The sequence below is a fragment of the Oncorhynchus gorbuscha genome, unplaced genomic scaffold, assembly GCF_021184085.1.
Source record: "Oncorhynchus gorbuscha isolate QuinsamMale2020 ecotype Even-year unplaced genomic scaffold, OgorEven_v1.0 Un_scaffold_835, whole genome shotgun sequence".
Taxonomy (NCBI): domain Eukaryota; kingdom Metazoa; phylum Chordata; class Actinopteri; order Salmoniformes; family Salmonidae; genus Oncorhynchus; species Oncorhynchus gorbuscha.
This window is the reverse complement of record NW_025745831.1, coordinates 121,429-148,580: the sequence shown is the minus strand read 5'-3', so window position 1 is coordinate 148,580 and position 27,152 is coordinate 121,429. Positions and strand designations below refer to the sequence as shown.

Genomic DNA, 27,152 nt, shown 5'->3' with positions numbered 1-27,152 from the left:
ACCAGATTGATAAAAAGGGACTTTGAAATCCACAAAACCATCAAACCTCAATTCCCTTCAGATTGTTTTATCTTTCTTTAACCAGGCAAGTCAGTTAAGAACAGATTCGTATTTTCAATGACAGCCTAGGAACAGTGGGTTAACTGCCTTGTTCAGGGGCAGAACGAGAGATGTTTGCCTTGTCAGCTCGGGGATTTGATCTTGCAACCTTTTGGTTACTAGTTCAATGCTCTAACCACTGGGCTACCTGCCACACCAATACATTGTGACTTTTTCCAGAAAAAAAAGAAAAAGGGGAGCACTCAATGATCAGAAGTTCATTGCAGACATTGAGGTAAGATGTTTTACTGTACTTTTCACTATTTCTGTCAGTACCCTTTATCAGTACTATGCACAATGGCATTGACCCCAATTTTAATGAGTTAGGGAACCCTTCCCTTTCAGTCCTATTCAAGTTGGCTAGATCACTATCCTCTTTAAAATAATAAAAAACAATCCTTTAGTCCAGACAGGATTCCCACTTCTCATACCCAACTTTCAAGAAACTTCCAGGTGATTTCAATGACTTTTAACTTAACACAAATTATACACAGCTCCCTAAAGCTCCTCCAAGAGGGAGGGAACCCAAACCAGGAATATTACTAAAATGGCTGACTATTACAAACCAAACAAAAGTCTTTCTATAGTCCAACCCCCCCCCCCCTGCTCTACTCCCTTCAAGCAGTCCTCATTTCTCCACATTGGATCCCAATACTGTAACCAAATATTGGTGTGGTGGAACTTTACTTTAGTGCTGACTGTAAAAAGTAAAAGTTTGGGTAGTCTTGGTGTTCTGTTTGACAGGGCTGAGAAGAGGGGGTTCGGGGACTGTGATATCGACTGGTTTTGTGCATGTGTCTGTGTGTGTGTCTGTATGTGTATATGTACTGGTAGGTGACTGACTTGGAGCTCCACGACTGGATATTTGGCTCCGTGGTGAAGCCCATTAAAAGTAGATCAAAGGGCCTCTCTCTCTGGCTCCTGATGATTCAAAACATGTTTAGAGGGATCCATCAAACCCCAGCCCCCCTTACTCTCACTCTCCCTTCTCGCTAATCATTCGCATTTTAATAAAACATAATGAAGGGAAAATGTTGCAAACTATCTACGTATGTGCATTAATCATTTTGCAGTCTATCTTTGTGTACTAATCATCCCCCTCATTCCTAATGGGCATTTATCACTCCTCACCTCTCCACCTGATAGCTGATGTGTGGTGAGTGTTCTGGCACAAAATGGTTGCCGTGCTTCACCCAGGTGGGTGTCACACATTGGTGGTGGAGGAGGTGAGTTGCCTCCTTACTATGTTAAGTGCGTTGAGTACCTCAGTTTGTAGAAACACACTTTATAAAACCAATCCATTGTTAGTATTATTAGAAATACACAGTGGTGTTAAGTAATTAATGTAAAAAATACTTTAAAGTACTACTTAAGTCATTTTTGGGGGTTCTCTCTACTTTAATATTTATATTTTTGACAACATAAACTTTTACTCCACTACATTCCTGAATAAAATATTGTACTTTTTACCCCTTCAATTTTCCAAGACACCAAAAAGTACTCGTTACATTTAGATTGTTTAGAAGACAGGAAAATTGTCTAATTCACATCCTTATCAAGAGAACATGCCTGGTCATCCCTACTGCCTCTGATCAAGCAGAATCACTAAACACAAAGGCTTTGCTTGTAAATTATGTCTGAGTGTTGAACTGTACTCCTGGCTATCTGTAAATTTAAAAAATCAAGAAAATCAAGTTGTCTGGTTTGTTTAATATAAGAAATGTTTAATGATTCATACTTTTACTTTAGATTCTTAAGTACATTTCAAACCAAATTTCTACTCAAGTAGGATTTTACTGGGTGACTTTCACTTTTACTTTAATCATTTTCTTTGAAGGTATCTTTACTTTTACCCAAGTATAAAAATTGGGTACTTTTTCCACTACTGGATATACATACGTATTTAACCTACGTATACACATTAGGAATATCCACATCTCCTCTCTGTACACTGATGGACAGCATTAGGCCTTCTGTGACATGACCTCCATCTCTCCATTCGTACTGTCTCTAACAAGCACTCCCTCTTCAAACCTTTCTAAAGATATGTCCTTCTGGCTGAAGAAAGGCCCAGAATGTTTAGGAGTTCACTAATCCCCCATCCTCTCTCGCTCCAACCCCATTCCATAAGGAGCAGACAGTAGCCTCATTTCCCTCAGATTAATCCTCTCACTTTCTTAAAGACTTCACTTACAGCCTCCTCTATTATGGGCTCATCTCTGCTAATGCCTGTATCTCGCCGGCTTACACACACACACACATAGGCGCAGGAACAATATACACACAAGAGCAAGACACACACACGTACGCACACAGGCCAGAGCTTACACTGGGTGATACGTTTTCATTCAGCACCAACCCCGACTGTCTCATACATACACACAAAGACACACATGCTCGCACACACACACTTGTAGGGATGGGAAAGGGGAGGGTATCATCTAAATGCACCGCTCTATACACATCTCAAAATCAGAGGGGCTTGGAAGAAAAAAACAGAGAAGGGGAGTTGGAGATAGGACTATGCAGAGGGTGGAGAAAGTAAATTAGAGTAAGCTTTGGGAGTCTCAGACATCTGGGCACAAAGAGCACAGGGCTCTAGTGATCTTAAATCCCCGTCCCTTTTTCTCTCCCTCTCCATCTCCCAGCTCTAATCTTCTCTTCTCCCTCCTACATATCTCATGTCTCCACCAATTTCTCTCCTTCACTCTCCATCCCTGTTTCTCTCTCTCTCTCTCCTTCACGCTCCGCCTCCCCATCTCTCCTCTCTCTCTGTCCCTCTCTCCTTCACTCTCTATCTCCCTCTCCCTTCTCTTTTCCTCCAGTTCCCTCCCTCCCTCCATCCCTCCTTCCCTGTCTTCCTTGCTCCCTCCCTCTCTTTCTCTGACTCACTTCACGGTGTATAGGTATCCAAGACTGAGCTGTATGTTTGAAGTTGAGTCGTTGAGGTCTAATTGGCTGTTGCAAGTACTGACTCACCAGGACACAGGATGCAGGATTTTGCTTGATTTTTCTGTGTTTGTATGTGTGCATGTGTGTGCGTGTGTGCGTGAGAGAGAGTGTGTGTTTCTCCAGGAATGACGACACATATTTAACACCTTTTTGTGTTGGCACAAAACTAAGGTAAATAATACTTTACTCTGAAATCTTTGTGGGCATCAATGGCCATAATTATGTTATTAGAAGACACAACACTTAATTTCCTAATTAATGGTGCAGATAAAAGAGTGAAGCAAGACATCAATGTCATTTGTTTGTTGATAGACTGAGTTTTGTCTTTTGTCTTGAGATGTTTTGTGTCTAGGCATCTTTTGTATCAAGTTTGTGCAATAGTCTAAACTTCCCTGTTTGCAAGAGTTTGTGTTTGCATGCAAATTACTACATTTGAATACAATGGCAGGGTGAGTATCATCTTTGTCTGTCTCTGGTTAGAGTTGCTTCCTGTAGCACCTGTCTATGGTCGCAAATCTCTGGTGAGACAGGGGCAGGCCAAGGAGGGTCAGTCCCTACAGCATACATCACCATAACAACCTCCCTGTCACGTTGAAGGATATTATTATGGGGTGATGGTAGAGGTGGTGGGAGGGAGTCACTAAAGCCATCAACACGATGACAGGAGAGGGTGGCTGCAACGCTATCCAGGGCGGTGCAGCCAACGGGTTTCTCCACGCATCGCGCCGACAGAAACAAACATCTCTCTGGTAAGAAGAGTGGCGGGGGCGTATGCCTCATGACTAACGGGACATGGTGTGATGAAGGAAACATACAGGAACTCAAATCCTTCTGTTCACCTGATTTAGAATTCCTCACAATCAAATGTAGACCGCATTATCTTCCAAGAGAATTCTCTTCGATTATAATCACAGCCGTATATATCCCCCCCCAAGCAGACACATCGATGGCTCTGAACGAACTTTATTTAACTCTTTGCAAACTGGAAAACATTTATCCGGAGGCTGCATTCATTGTAGCTGGGGATTTTAACAAAGCCAATCTGAAAACAAGACTCCCTAAATTTTATCAGCATATCGATTGCGCAACCAGGGGTGGTAAAACCTTGGATCATTGTTACTCTAACTTCCGCGACGCATATAAGGCCCTGCCCCGCCCCCTTTCGGAAAAGCTGACCACGACTCCATTTTGCTGATCCCTGCCTACAGGCAGAAATTAAAACAAGAGGCTCCCACGCTGAGGTCTGTCCAACGCTGGTCAGACCAAGCTGACTCTACACTCCAAGACTGCTTCCATCACGTGGACTGGGACATGTTTCGTATTGCGTCAGATGGGAATATTGACGAATACGCTGATTCGGTGTGCGAGTTCATTAGAACGTGCGTCGAAGATGTCGTTCCCATAGCAACGATAAAAACATTCCCTAACCAGAAACCGTGGATTGATGGCAGCATTCGCGTGAAACTGAAAGCGCGAACCACTGCTTTTAATCAGGGCAAGGTGTCTGGCAACATGACTGAATACAAACAGTGCAGCTATTCCCTCCGTAAGGCTATTAAACAAGCTAAGCGTCAGTACAGAGACAAAGTGGAATCTCAATTCAATGGCTCAGACACAAGAGGCATGTGGCAGGGTCTACAGTCAATCACGGACTACAAGATGAAATCCAGCCCAGTCACGGACCAGGATGTCTTGCTCCCAGGCAGACTAAATAACTTTTTGCCCGCTTTGAGGACAATACAGTGCCACTGACACGGCCTGCAACGGAAACATGCGGTCTCTCCTTCACTGCAGCCGAGGTGAGTAAGACATTTAAACGTGTTAACCCTCGCAAGGCTGCAGGCCCAGACGGCATCCCCAGCCGCGCCCTCAGAGCATGCGCAGACCAGCTGGCCGGTGTGTTTACGGACATATTCAATCAATCCCTATACCAGTCTGCTGTTCCCACATGCTTCAAGAGGGCCACCATTGTTCCTGTTCCCAAGAAAGCTAAGGTAACTGAGCTAAACGACTACCGCCCCGTAGCACTCACTTCCGTCATCATGAAGTGCTTTGAGAGACTAGTCAAGGACCATATCACCTCCACCCTACCTGACACCCTAGACCCACTCCAATTTGCTTACCGCCCAAATAGGTCCACAGACGATGCAATCTCAACCACACTGCACACTGCCCTAACCCACCTGGACAAGAGGAATACCTATGTGAGAATGCTGTTCATCGACTACAGCTCGGCATTCAACACCATAGTACCCTCCAAGCTCGTCATCAAGCTCGAGACCCTGGGTCTCGACCCCGCCCTGTGCAACTGGGTACTGGACTTCCTGACGGGCCGCCCCAGGTGGTGAGGGTAGGCAACAACATCTCCTCCCCGCTGATCCTCAACACGGGGCCCCACAAGGGTGCGTTCTGAGCCCTCTCCTGTACTCCCTGTTCACCCACGACTGCGTGGCCACGCACGCCTCCAACTCAATCATCAAGTTTGCGGACGACACAACAGTGGTAGGCTTGATTACCAACAACGACGAGACGGCCTACAGGGAGGAGGTGAGGGCCCTCGGAGTGTGGTGTCAGGAAAATAACCTCACACTCAACGTCAACAAAACTAAGGAGATGATTGTGGACTTCAGGAAACAGCAGAGGGAACACCCCCTATCCACATCGATGGAACAGTAGTGGAGAGGGTAGCTAGTTTTAAGTTCCTCGGCATACACATCACAGACAAACTGAATTGGTCCACTCACACTGACAGCGTCGTGAAGAAGGCGCAGCAGCGCCTATTCAACCTCAGGAGGCTGAAGAAATTTGGCTTGTCACCAAAAGCACTCACAAACTTCTACAGATGCACAATCGAGAGCATCCTGGCGGGCTGTATCACCACCTGGTACGGCAACTGCTCCGCCCTCAACCGTAAGGCTCTCCAGAGGGTAGTGAGGACTGCACAACGCATCACCGGGGCAAACTACCTGCCCTCCAGGACACCTACACCATCCGTTGTTACAGGAAGGCCATAAAGATCATCAAGGACATCAACCACCCGAACCACTGCCTGTTCACCCCGCTATCATCCAGAAGGCGAGGTCAGTACAGGTGCATCAAAGCTGGGACCGAGAGACTGAAAAACAGCTTCTATCTCAAGGCCATCAGACTGTTAAACAGCCACCACTAACACTGAGTGGCTGCTGCCAACACACTGTCATTGACACTGACCCAACTCCAGCCATTTTAATAATGGGAATTGATGGGAAATGATGTAAATATATCACTAGCCACTTTAAACAATGCTACCTTATATAATGATGCCTTGATAAGCTCCTTTCCTGAGGACGGCTCACCTCTCACAGTTCTGGGCGACTTTAACCTCCCCACGTCTACCTTTGACTCTTTCCTCTCTGCCTCCTTCTTTCCACTCCTCTCCTCTTTTGACCTCACCCTCTCACCTTCCCCCCCTACTCACAAGGCAGGCAATACGCTCGACCTCATCTTTACTAGATGCTGTTCTTCCACTAACCTCATTGCAACTCCCCTCCAAGTCTCCGACCACTGCCTTGTATCCTTTTCCCTCTCGCTCTCATCCAACACCTCCCACACTGCCCCTACTCGGATGGTATCGCGCCGTCCCAACCTTCGCTCTCTCTCCCCCGCTACTCTCTCCTCTTCCATCCTATCATCTCTTCCCTCCGCTCAAACCTTCTCCCACCTATCTCCTGATTCTGCCTCCTCAACCCTCCTCTCCTCCCTCTCTGCATCCCTTGACTCTCTATGTCCCCTATCCTCCAGGCCGGCTCGGTCCTCCCCTCCCGCTCCGTGGCTCGATGACTCATTGCGAGCTCACAGAACAGGGCTCCGGGCAGCCGAGCGGAAATGGAGGAAAACTCGCCTCCCTGCGGACCTGGCATCCTTTCACTCCCTCCTCTCTACATTTTCCTCCTCTGTCTCTGCTGCTAAAGCCACTTTCTACCACGCTAAATTCCAAGCATCTGCCTCTAACCCTAGGAAGCTCTTTGCCACCTTCTCCTCCCTCCTGAATCCTCCGCCCCCTCCCCCCCCTCCTCCCTCTCTGCAGATGACTTCGTCAACCATTTTGAAAAGAAGGTCGACGACATCCGATCCTCGTTTGCTAAGTCAAACGACACCGCTGGTTCTGCTCACACTGCCCTACCCTGTGCTCTGACCTCTTTCTCCCCTCTCTCTCCAGATGAAATCTCGCGTCTTGTGACGGCCGGCCGCCCAACAACCTGCCCGCTTGACCCTATCCCCTCCTCTCTTCTCCAGACCATTTCCGGAGACCTTCTCCCTTACCTCACCTCGCTCATCAACTCATCCCTGACCGTTGGCTACGTCCCTTCCGTCTTCAAGAGAGCGAGAGTTGCACCCCTTCTGAAAAAACCTACACTCGATCCCTCCGATGTCAACAATTACAGACCAGTATCCCTTCTTTCTTTTCTCTCCAAAACTCTTGAACGTGCCGTCCTTGGCCAGCTCTCCCGCTATCTCTCTCTGAATGACCTTCTTGATCCAAATCAGTCAGGTTTCAAGACTAGTCATTCAACTGAGACTGCTCTCCTCTGTATCACGGAGGCGCTCCGCACTGCTAAAGCTAACTCTCTCTCCTCTGCTCTCATCCTTCTAGATCTATCGGCTGCCTTCGATACTATGAACCATCAGATCCTCCTCTCCACCCTCTCCGAGTTGGGCATCTCTCCGGCGCGGCCCACGCTTGGATTGCGTCCTACCTGACAGGTCGCTCCTACCAGGTGGCGTGGCGAGAATCTGTCTCCTCACCATGCGCTCTCACCACTGGTGTCCCCCAGGGCTCTGTTCTAGGCCCTCTCCTATTCTCGCTATACACCAAGTCACTTGGCTCTGTCATAACCTCACATGGTCTCTCCTATCATTGCTATGCAGACGACACACAATTAATCTTCTCCTTTCCCCCTTCTGATGAGCAGGTGGCGAATCGCATCTCTGCATGTCTGGCAGACATATCAGTGTGGATGACGGATCACCACCTCAAGCTGAACCTCGGCAAGACGGAGCTGCTCTTCCTCCCGGGGAAGGACTGCCCGTTCCATGATCTCGCCATCACGGTTGACAACTCTATTGTGTCCTCCTCTCAGAGCGCTAAGAACCTTGGCGTGATCCTGGACAACACCCTGTCGTTCTCAACCAACATCAAGGCGGTGGCCCGTTCCTGTAGGTTCATGCTCTACAACATCCGCAGAGTACGACCCTGCCTCACACAGGAAGCGGCGCAGGTCCTAATCCAGGCACTTGTCATCTCCCGTCTGGATTACTGCAACTCGCTGTTGGCTGGGCTCCCTGCCTGTGCCATTAAACCCCTTCAACTCATCCAGAACGCCGCAGCCCGTCTGGTGTTCAACCTTCCCAAGTTCTCTCACGTCACCCCGCTCCTCCGTTCTCTCCACTGGCTTCCAGTTGAAGCTCGCATCCGCTACAAGACCATGGTGCTTGCCTACGGAGCTGTGAGGGGAACGGCACCTCAGTACCTCCAGGCTCTGATCAGGCCCTACACCCAAACAAGGGCACTGCGTTCATCCACCTCTGGCCTGCTCGCCTCCCTACCACTGAGGAAGTACAGCTCCCGCTCAGCCCAGTCAAAACTGTTCGCTGCTCTGGCCCCCAATGGTGGAACAAACTCCCTCACGACGCCAGGACAGCGGAGTCAATCACCACCTTCCGGAGACACCTGAAACCCCACCTCTTTAAGGAATACCTAGGATAGGATAAGTAATCCCTCTCACCCCCCCTTTAAAATTTAGATGCACTTTTGTAAAGTGACTGTTCCACTGGATGTCATAAGGTGAATGCACCAATTTGTAAGTCGCTCTGGATAAGAGCGTCTGCTAAATAACTTAAATGTAAATGTATGTCGCTCTTGCTGCTGGTGAGTCTCTGATCCACCTCTACGCAGACAACACCATTCTGTATACTTCTGGCCCTTCTTTGACACTGTGTTAATAACCCTCCAGACGAGCTTCAATGCCATACAAATCTCCTTCCATGGCCTCCAACTGCTCTTAAATACAAGTAAAACTGAATGCATGCTCTTCAACCGATCACTGCCTGCATCTGCCCACCCGTCCAGCATCACTACTCTGGACGGTTTTGACTTGTGGACAACTACAAGTCAACTACAAATACTTAGGTGTCTGGTTATACTGTAAACTCTCCTTCCAGACTCATATCAAACATCTTCAATACAAAGTTAAATCTAGAATTGGCTTCCTATTTCGCAACAAAGCATCCTTCACTCATGCTGCCAAACATACCCTCGTAAAACTGACCATTCTACCGATCCTCGACTTCGGCGATGTCATTTACAAAATAGCCTCCAATACCCTATTCAATAAATTGTATGCAGTCTATCACAGTGCCATCCGTTTTGTCACCAAAGCCCCATATTCTACCCACCACTGCGACCTGTACGCTCTCGTTGGCTGGCCCTCGCTTCATACTCGTCGCCAAACCCACTGGCTCCAGGTCATCTACAAGACCCTGCTAAGTAAAGTCCCCCCTTATCTCAGCTCACTGGTCACCATTAGCATCACCCACCTGTAGAACACGCTCTAGCAGGTATATCTCTCTGGTCACCCCTGAAGCCGATTCCCCCTTTGGCCGCCTCTCCTTCCAGTTCTCTGCTGTCAATGACTGGAACGAACTACAAAAATCTCTTAAACTGACAACACTTATCTCCCTCACTAGCTTTAAGCACTAGCTGTCAGAGCAGCTCACAGATTACTGCAGCTGTACATAGCCCATCTATAATTTAGCCCAAACAACTACCGCTTCCCCTACTGTATTTCTTTATTTATTTTGCTCCTTTTTGCACCCGATTATTTCTATTTCCACTTTGCACATTCTTCCACTGCAAATCTACCTTTCCAGTGTTTTACTTGCTATATTGTATTTACTTCGCCACCATAGCCTTTTTTTTGCCTTTACCTCCCTTATCTCACCTCATTTTCTCACATTGTAGATAGACTTATTTTTCTACTGCATTATTGACTGTATGTTTGTTTTACTTCATGTGTAACTCTGTGTTGTTGTATGTGTCGAACTGCTTTGCTTTATCTTAGCCAGGTCGCAATTGTAAATGAGAACTTGTTCTCAACTTGCCTACCTAGTTAAATAAAGGTGAAATAAAAAAAAATAAAAATGTTTTATCAGTTATATACCTCAAGAATCAATGAGCACACATCATTAATGTATAAATACAAACTGCTATACATACTCAAGCAAGCTCACCCTCTTCCTCCCTCGCTCTTAGATCTCCTCCGCCTCTTTCTCCCTCCATTCCTCCACTCCTTTAATCCTTAAGAGTTGATTGACACACCCATGTGTAATGTAAAAAAAAACGTTAAAATCCGTCATTTCTTTCTCAGTCCACCACATGTTGGCCTTCAACATCTGTGGTGGAAAGTGGCAGAGCTGCATCATTTGTCAGAACAGGAGACAATCCCGGAAATCGGTCTCCTCACAAAAATGTCCGTAGCTTCCGAACGGTTTGACATTTAAACTAATATCACCAATCTTATCACAGGTAAAAAGAGCCAATAATGAGCCGAATGAGCTACTGTTGAACGTCTGACTGACGTGTCGTGATACCATCGCCTGACTTATGTCTGCGTCTTAGAAAATAGCATTGAGCTATATTATTCATCTGCATGCTATTATAATACAGTAAGAATCTCAACTGTAGGAAGATCTACACATTAAAAAATATTGAGTTATTTTCACAACCGAATAGATGGGTTACAGCTGTTGGTTTGGTTTTGTTGGGTTATTTTCTGCTTGTTGGGTTGTTTTAGAAATAATCCAATGAGTTGGGTTTAAGTTGGGTTGGCCCATGAACGAAATGTAACATTTTGGCTTCTGACCTTTTCAACGGTCGTTTTACTCTGTTCAGCTGGGGAAGACCAGTGGGGGACAGTGACACACAAGCAAGACAGTATTGTCACTATTAGCTAAATGTTTAGCTAGTTACCTTGTTCAGATAGCATATCTAGTATTGTTATTTCAAATAACTGTGATGGAAGAGCTGCTTTCAAGTATTACATTTAATTAACAAGCTAGCAAAAGTTTGGCAATAAGATAAAGGTTATCTCGCTAAACAACCTGCTTCATTTACTATCTATCTATCAATCTATCTATATGTAGGGAGGGGAGGGTTAGGAGGGGCGGACAAGAAGCTAGGATGAGCATCAGGGGTTAAGTTAGGGACAGGGTCAGGGGACCCCAACTCTATCCCTAGCTTAATGTCTAAACCTCAGTTCAACCCTGACTTTAGCCCCAACCACAACCTTAAGCATAGGAATAGGGTTAGTAGCTAATAGTAATTCCTTGTCCTGTCATCACACATTTGCCAATAACACTGATTTGTGTTCTCTTTTGTTTTAGCTGTAATCATCAGTCTGGTTAGCTATCCAATGGATGCATTTGTGAGGGGAGAAGCTGACAGAGTGGATCCTTAGTTCTCTAATAGTGACATTTGAAGGTAAGTCTAACGATTCTAAGGATTTCCCATTGATAAAGGCTACTGTCCTGTACTGTAAGTATTGTTCCAGTGTTTTCTTTGTTTTCTAAGGACTATGTTATGCTATATTGTTGTGTTGTCTTGTGCTATCAATTTGAAATAGTGGAGACAGATCAAGAGTCTCCTCCTTAATCCCAGATTTGGTCATATAATTAAATTCACACATGTATTCGGGCAAATAATGTATTAAAATGTTTCTACAACGTTTCTACTTGCTGTATTTGTACTTTGCACAATGTGCTTAACTTGTTTCAAGTGCAAACAGATGATTCTGGGAGACAGCAAGAGATTTTTTAAACACCTAAGAAGCCTGAATGGTGTGAATGGTTCTCCAATTTACTTCAGGTGCTGTGCGAAGGGTTCTCATAGAACCTTCTTGTACATGTGGTCTTGTTCAAAGGCATCTCTTAAAATAACACATACTGTAGGCCTAGAACATGCCAACGCCACCAACATGCCATCTACCTCCACACATGACAATAGATATCCAACCAACAGTGCTCACACATCCACAAACAGTGCAGGAGAATCTGATGATAAACTGTATAAAGATTGGGATGGTTTAGAGGAGGCCATCACCAGTAGGGTTGTTTCTGGCCAAGCCCAAAACCATGTCTTCACAGATTTACATTTACATTTACATTTAAGTCATTTAGCAGACGCTCTTATCCAGAGCGACTTACAAATTGGTGCATTCACCTTTTGACATCCAGTGGAACAGTCACTTTACAATAGTGCATCTAAATTTTAAAGGGGGGGGGTGAGAGGGATTACTTATCCTATCCTAGGTATTCCTTAGAGGTGGGGTTTCAGGTGTCTCCGGAAGGTGGTGATTGACTCCGCTGTCCTGGCGTCGTGAGGGAGTTTGTTCCACCATTGGGAGCACCATAGAGCAGCGAACAGTTTTGACTGGGCTGAGCGGGAGCTGTACTTCCTCAGTGGTAGGGAGGCGAGCAGGCCAGAGGTGGATGAATGCAGGGCCCTTGTTTGGGTGTAGGGCCTGATCAGAGCATGGAGGTACTGAGGTGCCGTTCCCCTCACAGCTCCGTAGGCAAGCACCATGGTTTTGTAGCGGATGCGAGCTTCAACTGGAAGCCAGTGGAGAGAGCGGAGGAGCGGGGTGACGTGAGAGAACTTGGGAAGGTTGAACACCAGACGGGCTGCGGCGTTCTGGATGAGTTGTAGGGGTTTAATGGCACAGGCAGGGAGCCCAGCCAACAGCGAGTTGCAGTAATCCAGACGGGAGATGACAAGTGCCTGGATTAGGACCTGCGCCGCTTCCTGTGTGAGGCAGGGTCGTACTCTGCGGATGTTGTAGAGCATGAACCTACAGGAACGGGCCACCGCCTTGATGTTAGTTGAGAACGACAGGCTGTTGTCCAGGATCACGTCAAGGTTCTTAGCGCTCTGGGAGGAGGACACAATGGAGTTGTCAACCGTGATGGCGAGATCATGGAACGGGCAGTCCTTCCCCGGGAGGAAGAGCAGCTCCGTCTTGCCGAGGTTCAGCTTGAGGTGGTGATCCGTCATCCACACTGATATGTCTGCCAGACATGCAGAGATGCGATTCGCCACCTGGTCATCAGAAGGGGGAAAGGAGAAGATTAATTGTGTGTCGTCTGCATAGCAATGATAGGAGAGACCATGTGAGGTTATGACAGAGCCAAGTGACTTGGTGTATAGCGAGAATAGGAGAGGGCCTAGAACAGAGCCCTGGGGGACACCAGTGGTGAGAGCGCGTGGTGAGAAGACAGATTCTCGCCACGCCACCTGGTAGGATGGCGTGGCAATCCAAGCGTGGGCCGCGCCGGAGATGCCCAACTCGGAGAGGGTGGAGAGGAGGATCTGATGGTTCACAGTATCGAAGGCAGCCGATAGATCTAGAAGGATGAGAGCAGAGGAGAGAGAGTTAGCTTTAGCAGTGCAGAGCGCCTCCATGATACAGAGGAGAACAGTCTCAGTTGAATGACTAGTCTTGAAACCTGACTGATTTGGATCAAGAAGGTCATTCAGAGAGAGATAGCGGGAGAGCTGGACAAGTACGGCACGTTCAAGAGTTTTGGAGAGAAAAGAAAGAAGGGATACTGGTCTGTAGTTGTTGACATCGGAGGGATCGAGTGTAGGTTTTTTCAGAAGGGGTGCAACTCTCGCTCTCTTGAAGACGGAAGGGACGTAGCCAGCGGTCAGGGATGAGTTGATGAGCGAGGTGAGGTAAGGGAGAAGGTCTCCGGAAATGGTCTGGAGAAGAGAGGAGGGGATAGGGTCAAGCGGGCAAGTTGTTGGGCGGCCGGCCATCACAAGACGCGAGATTTCATCTGGAGAGAGAGGGGAGAAAGAGGTCAGAGCACAGGGTAGGGCAGTGTGAGCAGAACCAGCGGTGTCGTTTGACTTAGCAAACGTGGATCGGATGTCGTCGACCTTCTTTTCAAAATGGTTGACGAAGTCATCTGCAGAGAGGGAGGAGGGGGAGGAGGATTCAGGAGGGAGGAGAAGGTGGCAAAGAGCTTCCTAGTGTTAGAGGCAGATGCTTGGAATTTAGAGTGGTAGAAAGTGGCTTTAGCAGCAGAGACAGAGGAGGAAAATGTAGAGAGGAGGGAGTGAAAGGATGCCAGGTCCGCAGGGAGGCGAGTTTTCCTCCATTTCCGCTCGGCTGCCCGGAGCCCTGTTCTGTGAGCTCGCAATGAGTCATCGAGCCACGGAGCGGGAGGGGAGGACCGAGCCGGCCTGGAGGATAGGGGACATAGAGAGTCAAAGGATGCAGAGAGGGAGGAGAGGAGGGTTGAGGAGGCAGAATCAGGAGATAGGTTGGAGAAGGTTTGAGCAGAGGGAAGAGATAGGATGGAAGAGGAGAGAGTAGCGGGGGAGAGAGAGCGAAGGTTGGGACGGCGCGATACCATCCGAGTAGGGGCAGTGTGGGAGGTGTTGGATGAGAGCGAGAGGGAAAAGGATACAAGGTAGTGGTCGGAGACTTGGAGGGGAGTTGCAATGAGGTTAGTGGAAGAACAGCATCTAGTAAAGATGAGGTCGAGCGTATTGCCTGCCTTGTGAGTAGGGGGAAGGTGAGAGGGTGAGGTCAAAAGAGGAGAGGAGTGGAAAGAAGGAGGCAGAGAGGAATGAGTCAAAGGTAGACGTGGGGAGGTTAAAGTCGCCCAGAACTGTGAGAGGTGAGCCGTCCTCAGGAAAGGAGCTTATCAAGGCATCAAGCTCATTGATGAACTCTCCGAGGGAACCTGGAGGGCGATAAATGATAAGGATGTTAAGCTTGAAAGGGCTGGTAACTGTGACAGCATGGAATTCAAAGGAGGCGATAGACAGATGGGTAAGGGGAGAAAGAGAGAATGACCACTTGGGAGAGCTGAGGATCTCGGTGCCACCACCCCGCTGACCAGAAGCTCTCGGTGTGCGAGAACACGTGGGCGGACGAAGAGAGAGCAGTAGGAGTAGCAGTGTTGTCTGTGGTGATCCATGTTTCCGTCAGTGCCAAGAAGTTGAGGGACTGGAGGGAGGCATAGGCTGAGATGAACTCTGCCTTGTTGGCCGCAGATCGGCAGTTCCAGAGGCTACCGGAGACCTGGAACTCCACGTGGGTCGTGCGCGCTGGGACCACCAGATTAGGGTGGCCGCGGCCACGCGGTGTGGAGCGTTTGTATGGTCTGTGCAGAGAGGAGAGAACAGGGATAGACAGACACATAGTTGACAGGCTACCTGAAGAGGCTACGCTAATGCAAAGGAGATTGGAATGACAAGTGGACTACACATCTCGAATGTTCAGAAAGTTAAGCTTACGTAGCAAGAATCTTATTGACTAAAATGATTAAAATGATACAGTACTGCTGAAGTAGGCTAGCAGGCAGTGGCTGCGTTGTTGACACTACACTGATCAAGTCGTTCCGTTAAGTGTAATAGTTTCGACAGTGCTGCTATTCGGGGGCTAGCTGGCTAGCTAGCAGTGTTGATTACGTTACGTTGCGTTAAAAGAACGACAATAGCTGGCTAGCTAACCTAGAAAATCGCTCTAGACTACACAATTATCTTTGATACAAAGACGGCTATGTAGCTAGCTATGTAGCTAGCTACGATCACTACTCTTCAAATGATTATGTTGTTAAAAAAACCTTCTCTTTAGCTTCAGACATCGTTCTAAGCTTGCAGAGTAAAATCCTTGTCGTTGCTGCAAAGGTTTGAGCACCAAAATGATACAGAGGTTAGTCAGTTTGAAAGGGCAGCTGAGTTATTGAGGAGTCTTGAATCTGAGTACAGACAAATTAAGTACTTTTCTGAGACAGGGTTTGTGCAACAGCTAGAGTCAACGTCAGGCACAGTAAAATAGTTTGCTGTACAGGACACATTTCAGCACATACCTTTGCGTCCTTCACTGAAAACAATTATTGAGACTCCAGGTACTATGAAAACTATTTTGGAATACCAGCAACATAGATGGGTGCACTGCAGGGCTATCATGATGGATAGCTGTATAAACACCATCCCCTCTTCTCCACAGAGCTGTCCATCCCCCTCGTGCTTTATCCTTTAGCTGGAGTGAGCTAAATCAGGGTCAAAGAGTAATTCTTGATAGTCTTGAACAAATCTACTTTGAAACAAAAGTATACACCTCACACACCTGCTTATGGCCAAAATAAATGAACACCTGTACCATGTCAGATGCGTGAAAAAGTATTGTGTGCTAGAAAATATTAATTTACCCCCTTTCTAATTTTCAAAATGTTTGCATAATTTTTCCATCAGCAAAAAAAACAGATTTCTCTCAAGTGTTGTGCACAAATTTGTTTACTTCCCTGTTTGAGAGAATGTCTCCTTTGCCAAGATAATCTATCCACCCGACAGGAGTGGCATATCAAGAAGATGATTCAACATACACAGGTACACCTTGTTCTGAGAAAAATAAAATGTGCAATCTGTCACAGAACACGATGTCACTGTTTTGAGGGAGCCTGCAATTGGTATGCTGACTGCAGGAATGTCCACCAGAGCTTTTGCCAGAGAATTTAATGATAATTTCTGTACCATAAGCCACCTCCAACGTTGTTTTAGAGAATTTGGCAGTCCGTTCAACCGGTCTGACAACCTCAGACCACGCGTAACCGTGCCAGCCAAGGACCTTCACAACCGACTTCTTCACCAGGTGAGACCAGCCACCCAGACAGCTGATGAAACTGTGGGTTTGCACAACTGAAGAATTTCTGTACAAACTGAGGATCTTGAAGCTGGGGATCTTGACCTAACTGCAGTTCGGCCTCGTAACCGACTTCAGTGGGCAAATGCTCACCTTCGATGTCCACTGGCATGCTGGAGAAGTTTGCTCTTCACAGATGAATCCCGGTTTCAACTGTACCGGGCAGAAGGCAGACAGCATTTATGGTGTCATTTGGGAGAGTGATTTGCTGACGTCAACCTTGTGAACAGAGTGCCCAGGGCTGGCTGTGGGGCTTTGGTATGGGCCGGCATAAGCTATGGAACATTTCCCAGTTCTTCAATTGCCTGCATACTCAGCAGACATATCACCCATTGAGCATGCTCTGGATCGATGTGTACGACAGTATTTTCCAGTTTCCGCCAATATCCAGCAGCTTTACACAGCCATTGAAGAGGAGTTGGACAACATTCCACAGGCCATGTGAAATCCATAGATTAGGGCCTAAGGAATTTATTTCAATTGACAGATTTCCTTATATGAACTGTAACTCAGTAAAATATTAGAAATTGTTGTATGTTGCATTTATAGATTTTGTTCAGTGTAATTCATAAGGAATAAGGGTTTCAAGTGTCCTATATCTAGGAGACATAAGAAAGCTCAGGAAATATTAAAGTTTTTTGAACACATACTAAACACCTTATTTTGTTGACAAAAACTACCTCCATACTTCCATGAACTAGTCCCGTGACACTTGTGGGGAGAACACCATCATGTTTGTGAGAGTCTCATCTTTCCATAGAGTGGTATATTTGTTAGTTGGCCAAACCGTTCAGCCACTTCAAACATTTTCGGAAGAAGACTGATTTTGGGGATTTCTCCTGGTCTGACAAACAGCGCTGTAGCTCTGCCACTTTCCACCGCAGATGCGAAGGCGGACATAAGCGGATGCAGCCCATGCAAAAAATAGATCTCTAGCTTAAATTGACAGATTTTAATGGGGATTGTTTTATTATGTAACTTAGATTGATGCATAGACTTTTAAGAATGATCACTTAACAAGGATCACTGAATGATCAACTTGATCAAAAAGCTGGACTTGTATGCAGTGACTGATATAATTCTTTCTCCACTAAGACCGACTTCGGACACCAAAAGCGAGATGGCCCTGCCACTGATCTCAGAATTCCATTTTCTGAAAGATGATGAGGGGCATAGATATGTAAGTAAATGCAAGAATTAACTCAAATTAAAATCAAATAATGAAACTAAATGTCATGTTTGCTGTCCTTTTGTGGATTGTTTCTTAATTAACATACTCTCCTGTGTGGTACTCTCCTGGCCGCTACAGTCATCGTGCCACCGGCTACATAGAGGACAGGCTGAGGAACATAATGAAATGTCTGAAAACCTCTGAAAGGGAGGTCAGCCGCTCTGATTGCAGACATAGAAGGGGGAATCCTCTTGGAATTTGTTACTTTGGTTACTATGCCAGATGAGAGTTCTTAACAATACGTTTTTAAATATTCATAAGGTATTCAGTGAATAATTCATTTGTAACAAGGATTGAGATCCACCAAACCAGGTGGGAGAATTCATGAGGGCCACCGTACTACTTTGGGTGGCATGGATTCGGGAGAACAGCAGCAAAACCCTACAGGAGATAATGCTGGAGTGGTCAAAAATCTATGGTACGCTAAAAATGGTTAGTGTAAATTGAATTTATTAATGAATGTTAAATTACTAGTATACATATTCCATATGTGTTATTATGTAACCTGTTCTAATTTAATGTTCAAAATTTCCATTTAGGTATCACAGAACTTCGACATTATGTTCCCTGAGGTGAACTACCGGCTGTATAAGTTTTGAACCACTCGCTGTTCAAGTTTTTTTGGCTGTACAAGTTATGGCTCCAAGTGATAGTGGAGAAAGCCCTCCTCTTCACCAGAAAGGAGCGGAGGGCCAGCGAAGGAGAAGGAGGGCCTTCTCCCAAAACCCGGGGAAACCTTGACAAAGGTGAAGACATTACGTGACATGTAGAGGAGTTTCTCTTTTTCTGCTGCTTTTGATCTAACTTCTAATTCCTTTCAAATGTTGACCCCCCCCCAAAAAGGTGCGGACTCAATAGGGGAGGGGCCTTGTGGGCATCTATGATGGATGATGCAGGGCGTCGGGGGAGGTTCCGGTGCGGGGTGCATCGCCGGAAGCTCCAGACTGTGGATCCTCGCTGTGGAACCCCTGCTGATATCCTTTCTGTTTGGCCCTGTCCGGGGGTATCATCGGATGGGGCCACAGTGTCTCCTGACCCCTCCTGTCTCAGCCTCCAGTAGGGTCCAGTAGGGTCAGTTTGTTATATCTGGAGTACTTCTCCTGTCCTATCCGGTGTCCTGTGTGAATTTAAGTATGCTCTCTCTAATTCTCTCTCTCTCTTTCTTTCTCTTTCTCGGAGGACCTGAGCCCTAGGACCATGCCGCAGGACTACCTGGCATGATGACTCCTTGCTGTCCCCAGTCTAAATGGTCGTGCTGCTGCTCCAGTTTCAACTGTCCTGCCTGTGATTATTATTATTTGACCATGCTGGTCATTTATGAACATTTGAACATATTGGACATGTTCTGTTAGAATCTCCACCCGGCACAGCCAGAAGAGGACTCAGAAGAGAAGCTCTGGACTGTGGAGGCGCACTTGAGGCCTGATGCGTGGGACTGGTACAGGTGGCACCGGGCTGATGACACACACCTCAGGGTGAGTGCAGGGAGGAGGCACAGGACGTACTGGACTGGGAAGCGCACTGGAGTCCTGATGCGTGGGACCGGTACAGGTGGCACCGGGCTGATGACACGCACCTCAAGGAGAGTACGGGGAAGAGGAACAGGACGGACCTGACTGGGGACACGCACTTGAGGGAGAGTGCGAGGAGCAGGAACAGGACACACCTGACTGGGAAAGTGCACTTTAGGGAGAGTGCGAGGAGTTGTCACAGGACGCACTGGGTTGTGAAGGTACATTGGAGACCTGGTGTGTATAGCTGGTATCAATGTTTCCGGAACTTTAACACACGTTTCAGGACGAGTATGGGGAGCTGACTCAGGTGGAACCAAACTGACAAGACGTTCCTTTATTCCAAATTCGTGCATCCTCCACCAACTCAACAACTCCCCCATTTCTCTCTCCTCCAAATTCTCCTTCTTCTCCCAAATTGACTCTTTCTGTAGTACATAACATTATATAATAAGAAAAACATAGTAGAAGCTTAAAAGTCTGGGACAGGGACAAGGGCAAAATAGTGAAATTAAGGTATCTGAAAAGTAGCTAAAATACTTGATAGAGATGTGTTTTAAAAAAGTATGGGGTGATTCCAGTGTGAACTTAACATACAAATATTTGTATTTGTTTCATTTTATATAAAATGCCCAAAATTGACCCGAGGACATGGAAGTGCCCATGGTTGCAGAATCACCCAAATATAATTTATATGAACAAATATATGGTAGCGGCAGTTTGAATGGGTTCATCCCCCCAGTTTCATGTATTTTTGTAAACCATGTGAATTGATTAGAAAAAAACTGGTCCCATCATAGCTTTAGGTTAAAATAATTAGGGGTTGCCAAATTGTTTAAACACACTTTGCTGTCTCTGTGCTTTCCACGCCTATACTGTGGGTCTCCCATCCACCTCAATTTTTCAAGTCACCAGCCTCCACTGGTGAACGCATCCCCAATTTGACGCCCCTTAAAAAATATTGTCTCCATTGACATGTTAATTCATGACGGTATCTTATGGAGCTAGGAAGATATTAGGTGACTTGGTGAGAGGTATCAGTAGCTTCATTAGGCATAATTTAGGCCTGAATCACTCCTGATACAGTCTATGGAAAGATGAGACTCTCATGAACACGATGACCCCCACAAGCCCCATGGGACTCGTCTGAAGTCGGTACCGCCGATGTGCCAACTTCTGTCTGTAGTATCCGCTTCGTTTGGACTACAAACGAATGTGACCCCACTATGAAAATAGGAAACTCTCATGACGGTATCAAGGGACTTGTCTGAAGATCATGAAAGCAGTTTTGTGCCCCCCCCAATGGCATGAACTTTTAGAAGTTAAAGGGATACTGCAAGATTCTGGCATTTAAGCCCTTGTTCTACTTACACAGTTAGAATAACTTTTGGATACCATTTTTATGTCTCTGCTTGCAGTATGAAGGAAGTTCGCAGTAGTTTCGTGAGCCAATGCTAACTTGCGTTAGCGCAATTACTGGATGTAGCAACTAATGGGAATACAATTTAGGATTATTTTTGTTCTGATTGGTGAAAAATTTACTTGGTAAACTGGGTGTAGATCAAAGGGTAAGGATGGGAAATTGGAGGAGGGGAGGAGTGAGGGAGAGAAGAGAGAGAGGAGGCAGAGAGTGCTGGCACAGCAGAAACCAGCTCCTGGAGCACACAGGAGCAATAGTGTCTGAGTTTGGGCCAGATTTCCATACACCCAGCCAGATAGACATATTTTTTCCCCTCCTCGGCTTCTGTCTCTCTGAGTTGCATGGTGGCACTAAAGGGATCCAGAGTGAAAAAGGCTAAACAACAGCTATTCACTTAGTCTGGGAATGAATGAGGCATCCAGTAGAGGCACATAATGTAGGAGATTTAGGAATATGAGTTGTCAGTAATGAGACCTCCTGTCTCTCCGATGAAGGAGGGATGAGATGGAGAGATGGAAGGATGGAGGGAGGATGTTGATGAGAAAGTTGAAGGTCATACATTGTGGGTAATGACAGGTAAAGAGATCAAACAACTACAAAAATAAAGGAATGGGAAAAAGGAGGGAGGGAGGGGGAGGCAGATGAGAGGAGGATGAGTGTGGGCAGCTGACCTCGTTACAGGCTAATTCCTGGACAGCCTCTCTCTCTTCTCTCCTGCCAAACCGAAGACCTGCAACTTTAGCACTATACTCTCAATATCCTCCCCTATCTTCCTCTCATCTCCTCTCTTCTTATACCCTTCCATATTTCCTCTCTGGTCTCCTCTGTGTTCTCCCTCCCCCAGCTCCCTCCCTTTCCCCATGTTCGCCTCCTCCTCCTCCTCACTGTATTAAACCCTTGGCTGCAGTGAAAGCTTCTCTTTCTGACTCTCTCCTAATCTGTCCATTTATTCTTCAACCTTCAGCTCTGATTTACACTCTTACTCACTCCTTTTTCCTCCTTCTCTCTCCCTCCCCCACTCTCTCTCTCCTGCCCAGCTCCTTTCTCTCACTCTCCCTCTCCCCCATCCCACTCTCCTCTGTGGATCACAACCCTGCTTTAGATAGCTTTAATTTCTTCTGCTCCTCAAAGCTGAGTCTTAGCACATTAACTTCTGAATTGGCTTGAGCCCTTCTGGTATCTTTAAGCGCCTGCTTGAATACTAATACTCTATTTCAGGAAGGAAACTTTGCTCAGTACAGTTTGCACTCTCCATGCCACTCTCAGGGCTGGATATGGGACAGTTTTATATAGTACTTATAGGGTGGATTCTTTAGGTTCTCTAGACCTCAGGATCACCTCTGTCACTCAAAGGGAAACTTACTAAGATGACTAGGCATGTAAACCAAGTTTTCTAACTATTGCTTAGAAAGGACACCTGATAAAGGCTCTTTAGCTAAAATGTTGTCAAATAAATCTGCAACAAGGAGAGATGTTTGTGGAACTTTCTTTTCCATGTTGTAAAGACATGACCATCGACCAAATCCTTCACTCCGTACACTAAACATCTTGTTCTAACTCTGACCTACTCTAAGGTCAATGGAAATACTGTAACTTTCTTTGTTGTCATTTCAAAGTGCTATGGACATTCACAATGTGACTATTCATGTGTGTTTTTTGAAGTCGCAGGTCTTGGGTTTGGCAGGAGGGCTGTGAACTGAGAGAGATAGGATTAGCCCGTCTCAATCCATTATGCCAGTGGAACAATTCCAATTGTTGCCTGACCACATCGCTATGTACCGAGCATACACGCTCTCCACAAACCATTAAACTACTTCTCTCTCCCTCTATCTGTCCATCTCTCTTTCTATTTTCCCCTCTCTCTCACTATCCCATCAGCTCTACCCTCTCCATCGCTCTCTATTTTCCCTCTATCCTCTCCTCCCTTCTTTCCCCTGGCACATTCCCGTCTCATTTGTAATTGAGATTTCATCCTGACAGTGTTTGACCTCCACAGAAAGAGAGTGAGACAAAAAACATAGGCTGTCCAGGAATTAGCCTGTAACGAGATCAGCTGCTCACACTCATCCTCCTCTCAAATGCTTTTCCCTCCCTCCTTTTTCCTCCTTTTTGTAGTGCTCGATTTCTTCACCGCAACCGTCATTACCCACAATTTATGACCTTCAACTTTTTCATTAACACCCTCTCCCCATCCTTCCATCTCGTCCCTCCTTCACCGGAGAGACAGGAGCTCTCATTACTGACACTGGCAATTTACTGCCAAACTGTCCACCGCTTTCTTCATCTCCCTCCTTCACTCTCCAGCTCTCTCTGTCACTCCTGTTTTGTTTCTTCTTCTCATCATCTGAACCTGTTAGTCTATCTATCTAAATTATCTTAGCTCCATCTCACAATATCTCTCGCTTCCTTTTTTCCCTTTCTCTCTCCCTCTCTCTCTCTTTTTCTCTTCTTTACATAATATCCAAATCTGTGTTCCCCAGCCCACCCTCTAGCTCCTGGGAGCTCTTTCTGTCTGTGAGTGTAATGGTTGAGGTTGGCAGTAGGTTGCATGGCTCCTGTGTCTCTCTGTGTGCATAGGCACCTGAGTAATGGAGCAAACGGAACAGCTGCATCCCCACATTCATATTAGAACAAATTAACTGCCTCGTTCAGGGGCAGAACAACAGATTTTTACCTTGTCAGCTCTGGGATTTGACCCAGCAACCTTTCGGTTACAGGCCCAGCGCTCTAACCACTAGGCTACCTGCCACCCCACAAAACATGTCAATTTTATATAAATTTAAAAAAGAAACATCATCTCACTGTCAACTGCGTTTACCTTAAAAACTTAAAATTAGTAAATATTTGAATGAACATAACAAGATTCAACAACTGAGACATAAACTGAGTTCCACAGACATGTGACTAACATGTGACTAACAAAAATGGAATAATGTGCCCCTGAACAAAGGGGGGTCAAAATCAAAAGTAACAGTCAGTATCTGGTGTGGCCACCAGCTGAATTAAGTTCTGTTGTGCATTGACTACACCACATTGGCAGTTATTGCTGTGAGAGCTTAGCCCACTCTTCCACCAAGGCACCTGTAAGTTCCCTGAAATTTCTGTGAGGAAAGGCCCTAGCCCTCACCCACCGATCCAACAGGTCCCAGACATGCTCAATAGGATTGAGATCCGGGCTCTTCGCTGGCTATGGCGGAACACTGACATTCCTGTCTTGCAGGAAATCATGCACAGAACGAGCAGTATGTCTGGTGGCATTGTCATGCTGGAGAGTCATGTCAGGATGAACCTGCATGAAGGGTAGAGGATGTCTTCCCTGTAACACGCAGCGTTGAGATTGCCTGCAACGACAACAAGCTCAGTCAGATGATACTGTGACACACCGCCCATGACGACCCTCCACCTTCAAATCAATCCCGCTCCTGAGTATAGGCCTCAGTGTAATCACTCATTCCTTCGACAATAAATGTGAATCCGACCAGACAAATCCATGACTCGTCAGTGAAGAGCACTTTTTGCCAGTCCTGTCTGATCCAGCAACGATGGGTTTGTGACCATAGGCGACGTTGTTACCGGTGATTTCTGGTGAGGACCTTACAACAGGCCTCAAGCCCTCAGTCCAGCCTCTCTCAGCCTATTGCGGACAGTCTGAGCACTGATGGATTGTGCGTTCCTAGTGTAACTCAGGTAGCTGTTGTTGCCATTCTGTACCTGTCCCGCAGGTGTGATGTTCGGATGTACCGATCCTGTGCAGGTGTTGTTTGACATTGTTTGCCACTGCGTGAACGATCAGCCTAATAAAGGTTGCACCTTAGCAGAAAACCGCATGTCCGATAGCTCGTGGGCTGTCAGAGATGGTCGCCTCGCTTCGAGTCCTAAGGAAACTATGCAGTATTTTTTTAAATATATTATTTCTTACATTGTTACCCCAGGAAATCTTAAGTTTTATTACATACTGCCGGGAAGAACTATTGGATATAAGAGCGGCATCAACTTACCAACATTACAACCAGGAACACGACTTTCCCGAAGCGGATCGTCTGTTTGGACCACCACCCAGGACAATGGATCTAATCGCAATAGTCAACCAAAAACAGCGACGCCACAGAAGGGGCAGACGGAGTGGCCATCTGGTCAGGCTCTGTAGACGTGCACATTGCCCACCGCTCCCGAGTATACCACTTGCCAGTGTCCAGTCTCTTGGCAGCAAGGTAGACAAAATTTGAGCAAGGGTTTCCTTCCAGAGAGACATCAGAGATTGTAACATCCGCTGTTTCATGGAATCATGGCTCTCTCAGGATATGTTGTCGGAATAGATTCAGCCACCGTACTTCTCCATGCATCGCGCCGACAGAGATAAACACCTCTCTGGGAAGAGGAAGGGCGGGGGTGTAATGCTATATGATTAATGACTCATGGTGTAGTCATAACAACATACAGAAACTCACGTCCATCTGCTCACCCGACATAGAATTCCTTCCGATGAAATGCTGGCCATATTACATCACAAGGGAATTCTTGTCAGTTATCATCACAGCTGTGTACATTCCCCCTCAAGCAGACACCACGACGGCCATCAAGGAACTTCACTGGGCTCAAGGTAAACTGAAAACCATATATCCTGAGGCTGCATTTATTGTAGCTGGGGATTTTAACTAAGCAAATTTGAGAACAAGGCTACCAAAATTCTATCAGCATATTGATTCTAGTACTCGCTGGCGTAATACACTCAATCACTGCTACTCTAACTTCCGCAATACATTTAAAGCCCTCACCCACCCTCCCTTTGGCAAATCCGACCACGACGCCATCTGGCTCCTACCGTCTTATAGGCAGCAACTCAAACAGGATATACCAGAGACTAGAACCATTCAACGCTGGTGTGACCAATCGGACTCAAGATTCAAGATCTCAAGATTGTTTTGTTTTGATCACACAGAGAACAACATCGATATATACTCTGTCTCTGTGACTGAGTTAATAAGGAAGTGCATTAGAGATGGTGTACCCACTGTGACTTCCCTAACCAGAAACCATGGATGGATGGTGGCATTTGCACAAAACTGAAAGCACGAACCACCACATTTACCCATGGAAAGAGTTCTGGAAATATGGTGGAACATAAAACAGGCAATCAAACAAGCAAAATCCCAGTACAGGGATAAAGTGGAGTCGCAATTCAATGGCTCAGACACGAGACGTATGTGGCAGGGTCTACAGGAAATCAGACTACAAAAAGAAAACCAGCGACGTCACAGACACCGATGTCACGCTTCTAGACAAACTAAACACCTTCTTTGCCCGCTTTGAGGATAATACAGTGCCACCGTCAAGGCCCGCAAACAAGGAATGTGCCTCTCCTTCTTTGTGGCCAATGCGAGTAAAACATTTAAACGTGTTAATACTTGCAAAGCTAATGGCCCAGACGGCATCCATAGCCGCGCACTTGGAGCATGCGCAGACCAGTTGGCTGGTGTGTTTACAGACATATTCAATCGCTCCCTATCCCTGTCAGCTGTCCCCAAATGCTTCAAGATGGCCACCATTGTTCCTGTACCGAAGAAGGCAAAGATAGCGGAACTAAATGACTACCAGTACTCACTTCTGTTAACATGAAGTGCTTTGAGAGACTAGTGAGAGTATCATATCACCTCCACCTTACCGGCCACCCGAGACCCACCCCCCTAGACCCACCTCAATCACTCTAGACCCACTTCAAAGAGGAACCTCAAGAGGAATACCTATGTAAGAATGCTGTTCATTGACTACAGCTCAACATTAAACACCACAGTACCCTCCAAGCTCGCCATAAAGCTGGAGGCACAGGGTCTTAAACCCGCCCTGTAAAATTGCTTTCTGGACTTTCTGAAAGGCCGCTCCCAGGTAAGGTAGGAAACAACATCCCCACATGGATGCGTGCTCAGCCACCTCCTGGATTCCCTGTTCACCCACGACTGCTTGGCCTTGCACGCCTCCAACTCAATCATCAAGTTTGCAGACGACACAACAGTAGTGGCCTTGAATTCCAACAATGACGAGACAGCCTACAGGGAATAGGTGAGGGCAGTGTGGTGTCAGGAAAACAACCTCTCACTCAACGTCAACAAAAGGAGATGATCGTGGACTTCAGGAAACAGCAGATCGCATCCACATCGAAGGGACAGCAGTGGAGATAGTGGAACGTTTTA

General features: G+C 46.5%; 1 protein-coding gene across 1 annotated transcript in view; it reads right to left on the bottom strand.

Moving 5' to 3' along the window:
- LOC124020489 (reelin-like) overlaps positions 1-27,152 on the bottom strand; it is a 266,814-nt gene that overhangs the window by 128,185 nt on the left and 111,477 nt on the right. The window lies entirely within an intron of this gene.